The following is a 15,712-nucleotide window of genomic DNA, read 5'->3' on the forward strand; positions in this document are numbered from 1 at the left end:
TTAAAGGTTACATGATGGTGGTTCAGTGGCCAGATCACAGTATAGTGATGTAACATTAACAGCTTGCATTGACTGCTTTTGGCTTTTTTTGGTGTCATGCAGCGTTAAAAGACAAGAACAGTTTGTTGGTTGCCTCCGGGTGTCATTAAGAGAGAACTTTGAGAGTTGAATAACCAGTTTTCATAAAGACTGTAGTTTCATTCCCAATAAAAAGACTAAGTGTCATTGTTCTAAACAGCATCCGTCATCGAGTCTCGAGAGACAACAGACAGTGTGTGCTTAACCCTTTTAGCAAACATAGGCCAAATAATATAGAAATAAATTAGATTATATGGCACAAGAAACACAAAGCAATATATAACCATCTGTGATGGAGATGTTGTGAAATTCAAGGAAGCCTATGAGAGAAAGACAGCATTACTAATAATGAATTTAACCATAGACAATCTTTGAAATGGCACACTAGTCTATAAAGGTGGTAGATCATGTTTTTTACAACATTTAAAAACTGTATTATGGAGTTTTTTTGTCTACTAAAAGTTTTTTTTTTTTCGGAAAGATGTTTCAGTATAATTTGCCATTAGAATGCCATGTTGCTTTGCTTTTGTCATTGTTTACTTGTCCTTTGTTTTTATCATCGTTGTGATCAAACAGAAATTCCCCCAACATTTGTTCCAAAAATACTATGAGGGCCATAACTGTTTGGTTACTGATATTCTTCATGTAATCTTCGTTTTATGTTCACAGGGAAGTCAGAAGGCTCAATAAAGTTTTAGAACAACTAGAGGTTGAGTAATGACTGTGACAGACTTTTCCTTTTCAGATAACTATCCCTTTACCCCTTGAGAACACCTCTGTTGAAAGGTTTATTTATGTTACACACACCATGTCCTTAGGATCCTAGATCCGTTGCAATACATAGAAATGTTCAAACTGTATTCAAATGCAAACTGTGATGGGTTCCCTGTACGCTGTTTAATGATGGCACAATATGTGTGGACGTTTAAGAGTTTGAAAGGACAGGAGGCCGTGACGACTCTCTTAACTCTGTTGCTATAAGAGTAGAGATCTCTATTTAAATATCTTTTTTATATACATATATCCGTATAATTACATTTTTATATCTCCAACCCTACCTTACTAAACCCAGGAGAAAAAATAAAAGAAAAATAAAGAAAGAAAATACTGATGTAAACCAGCTTATGGTTGTGAACAGAGTGTGTTTATAGACTCAACCATGGGCGTCGAAAGCAAAATAAATGTTGGGTGTGTCCTCCCCCAGAAAAATTTACCGAAGTAATGCCATTTGCTTTAGTGTGGTGCCTTTTAATTAGCAGTGTGTCCTCTATATTACACAAAGTGCAAATAGTTCCGCCTGGTTAGGCGGCGGCTATTTACTATTCACCTCTGCCCACTAACTATGTTACAAGATTGTGCAAAAAGCAACATTTCCACGTGATGTAATTGGTAATGCGGATTGCTTAGTGTTTTTTGAATGCGTAGCGACATGAGTTCGCATCTGTCTTTGCCGAATCGTTCTTCTCCCTTTTCACAATCTCATATCACATCGGAAAGGCTTTTGTTTTTTAAATAAAATAAAAATCAATGAAATAATCTAAAAGTTTAAATAAAGTATCGGCTAGGGTTTAGGTGTATCTGAGCAGCAGATGCTGATGCTTTGGTTTACTTTGCTGTTTCGCGGGAGTGCAGCGGGTGCTAGTGGTGAAAACACGGAATGGAGTTTTAATTTTATGGACTTTGAATGAGTCAAGTGGAATGGATTTCCCACGCCAGCATTCCCAAACTTTGTTTTTGTCATATAACACTTTCCCCGGTATTTTACTTGAAGTTCCTCTGAGTTTTTAAAATAAATACCTTAAATAATTAATATAACCATGTTGCATGTTCATGGTTAATGGTCAGATGACATGCAAGGTAAACATAATCAAATATTTAATTCTGTTACGTACAGTGTTTTATTTTGATTGATGTTATTTATAAAATGACTTGTTTTAAAATAAAAAAAAAGGAGGAAAAACCGGAGACATAGTTTTCTTACACTCTTTGTAATTTTATATCATACTGGTACAAGATAATCCATTTAAATCAATGTGATAAACAAGTTTAGGTCAACAGTAAATCTAAAGCTAATCAAAAGTAATCTGATTACATTACTAAAAATGTGTATGTGATACATTACTAACTAGTTTTGTGTTCATGTAATTAGGAATCAGTAACGGATTTATACTAAGCTCTGCTTAGTATAGACTAAAGTACAATTGCAGGTGGTTTATTAAGTACATAACATGTAAATGTATTTGTAGTATACTTAGCATGAAACAGCTAACATCTTTTTAATATATTTATTTTTTACTAGGGAATGCGGCTTCAGTTTACTAGAAATTAATTCGAACACAAATAGAGGTTGGTGGAAATAATAACCAGACATTTTTAAACCATGAACGGATATAGTTCATTTAGAAATTAGGTAAATAAGTATATTATTATCCATAATTACTGTCTAATATTTCTATTCTAACAGCATGTTGGCTTTCAGAAATGTGATGAACGATCATAGCTGAAAAGAAAATGTTTTGGATTTACTCTGAACAGTTTAAGTTAAAATTGAAAAACTAATCTAGAGAATTTCTTATAAACATACTCCAGTAATCTTCAAAATATATTGTTCAACAGCATACTGTCAATAAATGAAACAAGCTTACTAATATAAAAACTTTAACATTTAGGTTCAACGAATCCTAGAATAAATACAATAAAAGATTATATTATATTTAAAATGCAATGGCAGAGTTTAACAAATAAATCAGAGGGATTTAACAAATTTATGAAGTTAACAATAGACCAATCTTTACAATGGCATGCACTGTATAAAGGTGAATAGATTCACTATTTTCACAACACTTTCAAACAGAGTTTTTGTCTGCTTGAGTTTTTTTCAGGAAGATGTTTTCGTCAGCTGAACAATCAGTATGTTGTTAGATAGCATTACAAACCATTGAACACACTGTACTTCAGTCCCTCACAGCCGGTCATTTTCTTTTCTTTCTTTTTTTTTTTTTTTACACAAGTTAAAATATACGGCTTCCCTGAGGCTCTATAGCATGCTTTATCTGTGATACAAATGTAAAATAAGTATAATAATAATTCCTACCTTGTGATGTAGGGTGTTGTTGCTTTTGTCATTGTTGCTTGTCCTTTATGTTACCATTATTGTGATCAACAGTGATTCCAAAACATTTGTTCCAAAAGAATACTACGATGACCATGAACTGTGTTTGGTTACTGATATTCTTCATGATATCTTCTTTTATGTTTCAACAGAAGTAGGAAACTCAAAAAGTTTTAGAACAACGAGGTTGAGTAATGATGACAGACTTTTAATTTTCGGATAAACTATCCCTTTACCCTTGAGAAACACCTCTTTGAAAGGTTATATTTATGTTTACAACACACCTGTCCTTAGATCCAGGCTTGCAATAAATAGAAATGTTCAACTGTATTCAAATGCAAACTGATGGTTCCTGTATGCTGTTTAATGATGGCACAATATGTGTGTACGTTTAAGAGTTTGAAGGACATGAGGGCCGTGAGACTCTCTTAACTCTGTTGCATGAGTTAAAGAACACATTCTTTTTCAATGTTCTTTTTTTAAAAACGTATATTTATATAGTTATATTTTATATCTTCAACCAAACCTAAACAAACCCATGAGAAAAAAAAAAGGAAAGAAAAAAGAAGAAAGAAATAAAAAGAAAGAAAGAAAGAAGACAAAAAGAAAGAAAGAAAGAAAGAAAAAAAGAAAAAAAAAAATTGTTGTTTTATTTATTTAATATATTGTTGTTTTATTTATTTAATATATAGAGAGAGAAATGGTAAAGAAAGAAAGAAAGAAAGAAAGAAATAGTCAACAAAACAAATTTTTACATGTGAAGAAGCAGAGGTAGTGTTTGCCCGTGCACTGCTAAAGTCTGTGGGTGGCCGCCAGTGTTAATGACTGTATATATATATATATTTTTTAAAATGTTGACAGGTTTTGGTCATTTTCAGCAATACGACCAATTAAATGTAGCTTAATTTGCTAGAAATTAATTCGAACACTAAATAGAGGTTGGTGGAAATAGTTAACCCCAAACATTTTGAGCCATGAACAAGAGCATAGATAGTTTAGATACAGTAGTTTAGTAATATGGTAAATAAACATATAATCCATAATTACTGTCTTATATTTCTATTCTAACTACATAGTTGGCTTTTTTAGCCAATGTGATTAATAGTGTAATACGCCTGAGAAAAAAAAAGGTTTCATTCAGACTTACGTCCAAAAACATTTATTATTTATTTTTTGCTCAGAAGTTATATTCAGTATTCATATTTATAAATCAGAAATAAATTTTCACAAGTTGAAAGAACTTTTTTTTTTGTAGCAGTGTTCACTGCCCATAAACGAAAAAAAACAAAAAGCTTAATATAAAAGAATATGCATACCATTTTAACAATTACTTCAACAAATCCTAAGAATAAATAACCCAACATATTATATTTAATATGTTCAATGCATTGTAGGAGTTCAAACACGTAAATCAGGGGAAGTTTATGACCAGTATTCTCACAATCTTGGTCAGCATGTTTATCCATTATAAATGCCCTTTTGATTTAGGGGGTTTCATCATAAAATGCTTGCATTTCTTTGTGAACAGTAACAGTTTAATTCATTAGCGGCCAACAGAACACAATTTACAATAACAAAAACAAAAAGGTAAAAGTCCAATAACAAGTAAGCAGGGTGGCATAATTATGTCTAGCAAGTGACTTCATAAAAAGACCAAATAAATACCAAGAACTAAACAATAAGATTTGAATGAACAGTTAAAGGATTGTATTTTGGCATGAGTTATTATTAACAAGCCATAGATCGGTTGATAAGACAATAGTTAATAGCCCAGTCCTTTCACCTGGGTGTCACAGGAAAGGACCTACCTGTATAAACGAAGGTTAAATAAATGTAAAACTAAATGACACCTGTACAAACCCCTCCCTACTTTTCCCAGAACACCTCCCCATTACACAGGTGAGATGGCAGGAGGATATAAATCAGTGAACCTGGTTTGATACACAGGGACTTCTGTCTCCAACAGCACCCCAGACACAAGAAATCACTGGATTTTTGAGTGGACATCAGTAAGGAAAATGGGGCTCGGGGTAAGTCACCTAAAGCTATACTGTTGGATTCCTCGCTTAATTTGTTTCATTCCGCATGCATTCATTCATTTAAGGATTGTTTTGGGCGATGTGTTTACCATTTAATTTGTTTTACATCTTACAGACGGGGAATGATAAGTACAAATTGGCAGCGACTCAAAGATGGAGTCAAAAAGCCCAAAAAGGGAAAAAGAGCAAAAAAGGACATGGAGGGAACTGGAAGAAAGAAGTGGAACTGGTAAGAAAATTATTTGCCAAATTCATTCATTTCATTCATGCTTTTTCTGAATTTTTCGGTTGGATTTACACAGTCTTCTTTTCTCTTCTGCAGGAAGATCACAAGTTGACCTTTGAAGAACTTAACCGAAAATACGGCACTGACCTGACCAAGGTAAGTACGTTTAAGTGACACTTTTGGAAAATAATGATGGCATTATTCTGTTTTGAATATTTGTTGTGAAGTAAATGATAAAAAAGTGTAATGAAATAATGAATCTTTAGCCACATGCAACTGAAACTATTATTTATGAGCATCTGTTTTCTGTATGGCTTTAATCGCTCCATTTTTATAACTTGTGGCAGGGTTTGACCAATTTCCGAGCAAAGGACATCTTAGGACCGTGATGGACCGATGCCTTGACTCCACCTGTTACGACTCCAGAATGGGTCAAGTTCTGCAGACAGCTGTTTGGTGGATTCTCAGACACTGCTGTGGATTGGTGCATTTTCTTTGCCTTCGTCTTTGCATATTCGATGCCAGGCTGCCTCGTCGGAAGAACCAGCAAATGACAATGTATGACAGAGAAATGTTTTTGTCTTTTCCTTTCTGCAATGACATAACATAAATAGATAATATGTCCGATAAACCTAGTAAAATTAAAGTGTGTTTTTATTTCATTAAATATCTGAACTGATAAACCATCATACCTCTTGAGCAATGCATTTAAAATGAGGTTTCTCCTCAAGGATTAGTCCTCCTAATAAGTGTGAAGTGAGCTTTGGATAAAATGAATCAAATGAATGACTATTTATTAATTTTCCCTTGCAAGCTGTTCTTGACCTTGGTGCGTTGCTTTTGTTGTCACAACAGTCAATGGATGTTTTCTCATATCTATCAAGAGGGCCAAGTAAGCTCCAGGATCATGGATTCTTTTAAGAACCTCGTATCACTCATCAGTATAACAAAATGTAAAATTGACTTTATATGCCAAAAAAGCTTTTCACAATGTAACAAAGGATATTCTCGTTTATATGTACATTTTATTGTCATGTAGAAAGCCCTCGTTGTGGCGCTGATGGAGAGAAAAAGGATCATCGCCCGCTGAGGGAAGTAGTTGTAGGTGATCTTGTGGAGGTCAAATGTGAGACAAGAATCCCGGCTGATATCCGTGTCAATCTTCTGCACAAGGATGCAAGGTAAAAGCTAAAGAATTTTATTGGAGAAAAAAAAGAGAATGTAAAAAATTTTAATAAAACGTCATTAAACATCCCGTCCGTGCTTTTGCTTTCCTCTCCAGGTGGACAACTCCTCCCTCACGGGATAATGCTGTTAGCCCCAGACCGACTCTTTCTCAGGTAACCCCGGCCCCCCTCGCTCTCCCCGACTTCTCCTAGTGAAAAAAAAAAAAAAAAAAAAATAAAAAAAAAAAAAAAAAAAAAAAAAAAAAACAAAAAAAAAAAAAACCAAAACAAAAAAAAAAAAAAAAAAAAAAAAAAAAAAAAAAAAAAAAAAATACAAAAAATACAAAAAAAAAAAAAAAAAAAAAAAAAAAAAAAAACCACATTGGTGTTGACGGTACAACATTAAAATAATCTTTACAACAAAGTGTGGTCAAAATGTATGATTAAATTCTTAAAAGATGCTTGAACATGACAATATTTCAATAGGTACTCGCCAGAGGGATTGTCATCAACACCGGTGACCGTACTGTCATGGGTCGTATTGCATCGCTTGCCTCCATTCTGGAAGGTGGAAAAAAACCACAATGCTAAAGAGATCGAGCACTTCATCCACATCATCAACTGGTGTAGCTGTCTTCCTGGGTGTCTCCTTCTTCATTCTTTCCCTGATTCTTGGCTCTACAATGGTTGGAAGGGGTCAATCTTCCTTATTGGTATCATTGTCGCTAATGTACCTGAAGGTCTCCCTGCCACTGTAACTGTAAGGTCAGATTAATATTATGTTTCATACATATTTCCAAATTCCAATGATTGCTTAATGGGCATTTCCTCACATAGGTGTGTCTAACTGACCCTCTGACCGCACCCCAACGCTAGACGGCAAAGCAAGAACTGCCTGTGTGAAGAATCTCGAAGCCGTGGAGACTCTTGGCTCGACGACAACCATCTGCTCTGACAAGACTGGAACTTTGAACCAGAACCGAATGACCGTCGCTCACATGTGGTTTGAAGCCAGATTCATGAAGCAGGACACCACAGAGAACCAGATTTGTGGAGCCTCATTGAAAAGAGCTCTGCTAACTTGGGCCGCCCTCAAAGATAAGTGCAACAACTGTCGCTGGCCTTTGCAATCGTGCCGTCCTTCTATCAAATCGAGAAACCATCTTCCAGTCCTTAAGGTGTGCTATCTTAATATCTAGATTTTAGAAGTACATTTAAAAAATGCATTTAAAAAGCATGCAAGTTTTAGAGTTAGTATCATTGAGAGTGGCAGCTTTTTCACATCACTCACTTCTGTTTGGCAGCGAGAAGCAGCTGGCGATGCCTCAGAGTTCCGCCCTGCTGAATGTATTGAGCTGTGCTTGTGGTTCAGTCACTGAAATGAGAGAGAGAATTACCCAAAAGTTTGGCTGAGATCCCTTTCAACTCCACCAACAAGTATCAGGTATTTTGTTGAGGTGTTCTTTAGAGATTGGTTTTTAGATTAACTGGTCATTCCTAATGTGGCTTTAATATGCCTTTTCTAGCTCTCAATCCACCAAGAATCCTAATTCTTTCAGAGTCTAAAGCACCTGCTGGTGTGAGGGAGCCCCTGAGAGAATCTTGGATCGATGCTCTACTATTTTGATTCAGGAAAGAGCAGCCTTTGGACGATGAAATGAAGATTCATTCCAAAATGCTTATTTAGAGCCTCGGCGGTCTTGGAGAAAAGAGTGTTAGGTAAAGCCACCTTTATGAAGTTCACCCTGTGAAAAACACTAATGTTATAATTACAGATTATTAACACAGAGGCATAGAAAATCACAGAATTATGAACAACTCCATGTTTCCCCCCCCCATCATTAGGCTTCTCCCACTTTTCCCTTCCTGATGACCAGTTCCTGAGGGTTTTTGCATTTGTATGCTGCAAGAAGTGAACTTCCCCACTGAGAACCTGTGTTTGTGTTGGCCTCATGTCTATGATCGATCCTCCTCGGCAGCTGTACCAGATGCTGTGGCCAAATGCCGGAGTGCTGGAATCAAGGTGTTGTACTTATTCAAGATCTACTGCTCGAATACACTGTAAATACACTATAAGATAGATTGGTCAAACCATCTGAAGAGGAGGTTGAAATTACTGAGGAAAGGCCTTGGTAATGGCCGAAAACATTACTTGTTTAAACTAACAGAAAGTTACTTTTGTTCCTTATAGGGGTGAATGTTGCACCTTTTTTTCAAACGAAATATATGAAATGATCAAATGATAAATCTGAATCATCTTTTACAGGTTATCATGGTTACTGGATGACCATCCAATCACAGCTAAAGCTATTGCAAAGGTGGTGGCATCATCTCTGAAGGCAATGAAAAACTATGGATGATATTGCAAGCCCGGCTGAAAATCCCTGTTGAAGAGGTCAATCCAAGTATACTTGTTACCTTTTCCACCTCTATTTAAATATTTCCGCAAACAAAAAATTGTTGCTCTAGATGTCTGCTAATACAAAGTGTATCTCCAGAGATGCTAAGGCCATTGTGATCCATGGTGGTGAACTGAAGAATATGACCCCAGAAGAGCTGGATGAGGTCCTCCAACACCATTCAGAAATTGTTTTCGCCAGAACTTCCTCCTCAACACAAGCTGATCATCGTGGAAGGCTGTCAGCGACCGTAAACCCTCAGACCTGTTAATCCTATCTGATCCTATTAATGCTAAGAGGATTTTAAATAGCAAGTTCTATTTTAAAATGCTTTTAATTTCTCTCATCAGGGTGCCATTGTAGCTGTAACCGGTGATGTGTCAATGATTTCTCCTGCTCTGAAAGAAGGGCTGATATTGGTGTTGCTATGGGTATCGCTGGATCTGAACGTAATCTAAACAGGCTGCTGACCATGATCCTTCTGGACGACAACTTTGCCTCACTTTGTCACTGGAGTAGAAAGGGGGGGAAAAAGGTATGATAATTGAAAACTTCATTTCAGCATGAAGAATGATAAAGGTTACTCAGACAACACTTTTTTCTCCCCCTTCCAAAATTATTCTTCCAAACTTTCAGGACGTGGCTGTGATCTTTGACAACTTGAAGAAGTCTTGAAACCTGCAGTACACGCTGACTAGTAAGATCCTGAGATGTTCACCTCTTCCTCTTTTTTGTGTGTCCTTGTGGTGTATTCCTCCTACCTCTGGGCACCGTCCACCATTCTCTGCATTGACCTGGGCACTGACATGGTAGGAAGGAACTCATTTAGAAATGCAAATGCAGAAGAGAGAGAGCTAATTAAATGTGTGCATGCATTTCATTGGTGGATATATTTTAATTGCCACAGGTTTCCTGCTATCTCATTGGCCTACGAAACTGCTGTGTAGCGACATTCATGAAGAGACAACCCAGAAATGCTGAAACGATCGTGCTGGTGAATTGATAAGGCTCATCAGTATGAGCTTATGGATGGTCCAAATTGGGTAAGTGCATACTAGTTCTTCACAAAGCGCTCTAGGTGTTCATACAGTAGCTGTTTTGCTTCCTTACCGTGTTCTTTATACCTAAATTTTAGGGATGATGCAAGCAGTTGGTGGTTGTCTTTACCTACTTTGTAATTCTTCGCTGAGAATGGATTCTTGCCCAAAGATCTGGTAGGAATTCGAAGTTGGTTTGGAAAGACAGATATTTGTCAGTGACCTGGAGGATACAGCTATTGGCCCAGCAAATGTGGGTAGGTGTCAACAGCTTCAACCAAACCAGACTGAATACGAAACCAACATTTCTATTGAAATACCTTTCTTTTTAAATAATGGTTCTTGTCTGATGCAGACCTATGAGCCGCAGGAAGATATTGTGGAGTATACATGTCACACGGCCTTCTTTAACCAGTATTGTGTGATTGTGGTCAGTGGACTGACTTGCTCATCTGCAGACCAGGAGGCTGTTCCATCTTTCGCAGGAATGAAGTATGTACAACATTTTCAAACCCAGCCATGATATGGGTGATATCTACAAACTGAAGTTCCACCAGTTGTTTGCTCATTGTACATCTATCAACGCAGTTTGGAAATAGTTTTTTTAATCGTTAATTTTCAAAAACAAAAATTTGGATCTTATTGAAAAAAAAAAAAAAAAACAAAAAAATCCACATCCATGGAATTCCATACATGCAAATATATAAAAAAAACCCTATATCGTAGGACATGGCTACAATTAAAAAAACACCAACATGTTCGGCCCAAGCCGGCCTTTGTCAGGGTGTTAGACATAAAGCATGAGAACTATTTAAATAGATACACCTGTGACTATACATATCAAGATCTAACCACTAGAATTCACTCTTAGGATTTAAAAACTGTCTCTGAATAAATACCTCTGTTACTATATTTTTAGGATCTATTCACTATAGTCTCTTCTTTGGTATATTACAAATGGTCAAAACCCATCTTCAAAAAACAAGCAAAACAAAAAAGCATACCACCCAAGAATCACAATATTTGACACCTGTGATTCACAAAACCAGGCCATACATGGTCAATTTCCTCAAAAATTTTTTTCTTTAGACTCGTGCAATCTTTGGCTGAGATACAACTATTTTTTAAAAAATCTGGAATCTGAGGGTGCAAAAAATTCTAAAATATTGAGAAACATCACCTTTTTTTCAAAGCGGTCCCCAAATGAAGTTCTTTAGCTATGCATATTACTTTGAAAAATGAAGTGTTGATAATTTTACAGTAGAAAATTTACAACATATCTTCATGGAACATGAATCTTTTACCTTAATGATTTTTGGCGTAGGATAACACTCAATAATTTTGACCCCATACAGTGTTATTTTTGGCTATTTGCTACCGGCCGCGACTTAAGACGGGTTTTGTGTGCTCCCAACAGTTCACATACTCAAAATTCTCAAGGGTCTCTACAGTAAAAAAAAAAAAAAAAAAAAATTGAACAAATACCAATAAAAACACGCATACTAACAAATCCTAGCTATTACCATCAATGGAGGAACAATCAAATATCTCTATTAAGACCAGATATGAAGAGCATTCCTTGCAATGCAATCCACTTTTTTTTTTTGTGACATTTTGTTTCCTCTCTAGAGCACCCATAGTCTCGCTTGTGAGTACCTGATGTGCCCTTGGACAAGACTTTTTTCTTTGAACTAGTTAATCCTAATTTGTTTGGTTTTTTTTTTCTTTCACAGGAATACTAGATCCTCACCTTTGGTCTGTTGTGTGTAAACCGCTCTGGCAGGCATTCGTATCCGACTTGCCCAGGCAATGGATGTTGCGGTCCGAATGTATCCAATGAAGTACGTGAAATTTGAAAGTTTTAATGAAACTTGCTTAAAGGCAGTACATTTTTCCGCTAAATATGATTTTTAACCAATTACACTGTTTTCTCTTTTTCCATTTAGCACCATTGTGGTGGTTTTGTGCTATGCCATACCTTCCTGCTCATTTCATTCTATGCTGAAGTTAGAAAATACATTATTAGTCGAACCCAGGAGGTATACACCCTTTCATTGTACATCTAAACATGTTTCCTAAGCAGAAAGTAAGAATTTTAATTACTGAGATGGACTTGCATTTACTTTGTAATATGTTTTGTATTTTTATTTTCCTTTTAGAGATCAAGAATGAACTAAGATTTGTTGCTGCTTTGTTTATCAGGCTGGGGTGCACTAGAGACATACTCTAAAACAACACACTTCTATTTGGGAACATGTGGGAGGAGACATTAATTGTATTTCAAAAATAATACAATGTCTATTTAAGTCAATAATGTGTCCATTAAAATGAGCGAATTTGTTTTTGTCTCTTTTTAAATGAAACTAGAAAGATTAAAACAATGCTCCCACGGTGGCACAAAAAGTCAATGCACACAAGTATATGTAACGTGGTTGCATTAGCAGAATACCTAATCTCCTACAAAATATAGGTTTCCTATAAACCCTTGAGTAAAAACGAACACAGATTACAGTAATATTTAATCCAGTTCATTCTTTAATGACAGATGACAATAAGTAGTGTGACCACAATACAATTTATTTTACAGTGGCCAAAGTTTTTTTACACACGTTTGGTCAAAATCTGTCTATTGCATCAAGACTCCTTTTTAATCACGCAGCCAAGCTTTGCATTCTCTGAAATATGCTACTAATACTCTATTAATTTTTGTGGGTGGTTAAAGACAAATGAACATATAGTTCACCAAATAAATCCTTCATCATTTACTCACCCCATGTCCCTAAAACATGTAAACTGGAGAACACATTTTAGGCATTACTTCCCTCCGGATAGGGGCACCTGCACGATTTTATTTGAATGGTCACACGAGGGCTTTTTTTTGGAGGCTCAATGATCGTGGAGCAACGCTGAGCAGACAAGAATGTCACACATTTTAACAACTCAACAAAGGTAAAAAGTATGTCTATCAAGAGCATGTCAGAGTGAAACAATTGTCACAGAACAAACAGCGTTGGATAAGTGGATAAATTCACGATTGAAAAACAAAACAATAAACTAAAAACAAAAATTTAAGTTAATTTTCCTGACAGACAACCATGCTAGTTAACCCATCCTTAACCGTACTGACAAAACTGAACAATTAAATTAGAGTTCATTAAACTTACAACCCTAGTGCATGTGCAACATTCAGCCACAATATCAGAACTATAGCATCTCACACATCGTCAACATCTGCACCGGACTCACTCAGAATTTTTTCTTTATTTTACAAAGCCCAATGTTTCGTTTTTATTGTAAGTATACACAAATATAAAGGTGAACACTTTATAGTTTTAAAATAAGGTCTTTTCGTGTCTGCTTACCAAAATGACCGAGTATTTTGAATTGTTTCCGCTGTCTTTAGTATAATTTAGGATAGATAGTATGTACATTGGGATGCAGGCGCTCTCTGTGTGTGAGCGGTCTGTGCCATCAAATCAAAGTGCGCCTTTTCATTTTAATGCCATCTTATTGCTCTTCTTCATAGTAGTGCATTTAATATATATATATATATATATACTATAATAGATATATATACCACAGTACTGTGTAAAAGTCCGTAGGCATTAGTATTTATTTTCACAAAAAAAAGAAAGAAAAAAAAAAGGTTTAAATACATTTTCTCATTTCTATATGTTGCTTCAGTTTGTCTGTAGGAAATAACATTTTACTTTTCCAAACTTTTTTTTTGGCTTTTTTTGTAGTAATTCATTTTGATTTTTGTTTTCAAAAGGAGTCTGACAACAACCAGTGCTCCACCCAGAGATCCGATATCATCATCAGTCCGTCTGGGATTACATAAAGAAACAGGAGAAAACTGAGACTAAATCCAGAGGAACTGTGGCAACGTCTCCAAGATGCTACAAGAAAACCCACCAACAAAGCTACAGTACTGTGAAAAGTTTTCGGCACTGAGGTGCCAAAAAAATTCTAAATATTGAGAACTCACCCTTTTAAAGCTGTCCAATGAAGTTCTTACTATGCATATTACTTTTAAAAATTAAGTTTTTGATATATTTACTCGGTAGAAATTTAGCAACATATCTTCATGGACATTATCTTTACTTAATGATTTTTGGCGGTAGAGAAAATCAATAATTTTGACCCATACAGTGTATTTTTGGCATTGCTACCCCGGCGACTTAAGAACGGGGTTTGTGCTCCAGGGTCACCATATCTCAAAATCTCAGGGACATGAAAGTAAAAAAAAACAAAAAAAAAAATGGAACAAATACCAATAACAAGCTCATACTACAACTCTACTTTCCCGAAATGGAGAAATCATATCTCTAATTAAGACAGGATATGAGAGAGCATTCTTGCAATGGAATCCACTTTTTTTTTTTGTGACATTTTGTTCCCTCTCTAGAGCACCCATAGTCTCACTTGTGAGTACCTGATGTGCCCTTGGACAAGACTTTTTTCTTTGACTATTAATCATAATTTGTTTGTTTTTTTCTTTCACAGGAATAGAGTCCTCACCTTTGGTCTGTGTGTGGAAACCGCTCTGGCAGCATTCTTATCCTACTGCCCAGGCATGGATGTTGCTGTCCGAATGTATCCAATGAAGTAAGTGAAATTTGAAAGTTTTAATGAAACTTGCTTAAAGGCATTACATTTCCCGCTAAATATGTATTTTTAACCAATTAACTGTTTTCTTTTTTCATTTAGACCATTGTGGTGGTTTTGTGCTATGCCATATTCACTGCTCATTTTCATCTATGATGAAGTTAGAAAATACATTATTAGGCAGAACCCAGGAGGTAATACACACTTTCATTGTACATCTAAACATGTTTCCTAAGCAGAAAGTAGAATTTTAATTACTGAGATGACTTGCATTTACTTTGTAGATATTTTTTGTATTTTTATTCCTTTTAGAGATCAAGAATGAACTAATATTTGTGCTGCTTTGTTTCAGGCTGGGTGGAACTAGAGACATACTACTAAAACAACACATTTCTATTGGGAACGTGTGCAAGAAGACATTAATTGTATTTTCAAAATAATACAATGTCTATTTAAGTCAATAAATGTGTCATTAAATGAGCTGAATTTGTTTTTGTATCTTTTTATGAAACTAGAAAGATTAAACAAGGATCCACGTGGCACAAAAAAGTCAATGCACAAAAGTATATGTAACGTGGTTGCATTAAGCAGAATACCATAAGTCATCCTACAAATATAGGTTTCTATAAACCCTTGAGTAAAAACTAACACAGATTACAGTAATATTTAACATCCATTTTCCATTCTTTTAATGACAGATGACCAATAAGTAGTGGTGACCACAATTACAAATTTATTTACAGTGGCCAAAGTTTTTACACTTTTGGTCAAAATCTGTCTATTCATCAAGCTCACTTTTTAATCACGCAGCCCAATGCTTTGCATTCTCTGAAATAATGCTAATAATACTCTATTAATTTTTGTGGGTGTTAAAGACAAATGAACAGATAGTTAACCAAATTAAATCCTGTCATCATTTACTCACCCTCATGTCACCTAAAACATGTAAAACTGGAGAACACATTTTGAGGCATTACTTCCCTCGGATAGGGGCACCTGCAGGATTTATTTGAAGGGTACACACAGAGGGCTTTTTTTTGGAGGACT

At 35.6% G+C, this 15,712-nt stretch overlaps 1 pseudogene; it reads left to right on the forward strand.

Annotated features, from left to right (window-relative positions):
* Nucleotides 1-15,145, forward strand: part of LOC122134569 — a 36,684-nt pseudogene extending 21,539 nt beyond the window's left edge.
* The last annotated feature ends 567 nt before the right edge of the window (nucleotides 15,146-15,712 follow it).

The sequence above is a fragment of the Cyprinus carpio genome, chromosome B1, assembly GCF_018340385.1.
Source record: "Cyprinus carpio isolate SPL01 chromosome B1, ASM1834038v1, whole genome shotgun sequence".
Classification (NCBI taxonomy): Eukaryota; Metazoa; Chordata; class Actinopteri; order Cypriniformes; family Cyprinidae; genus Cyprinus; species Cyprinus carpio.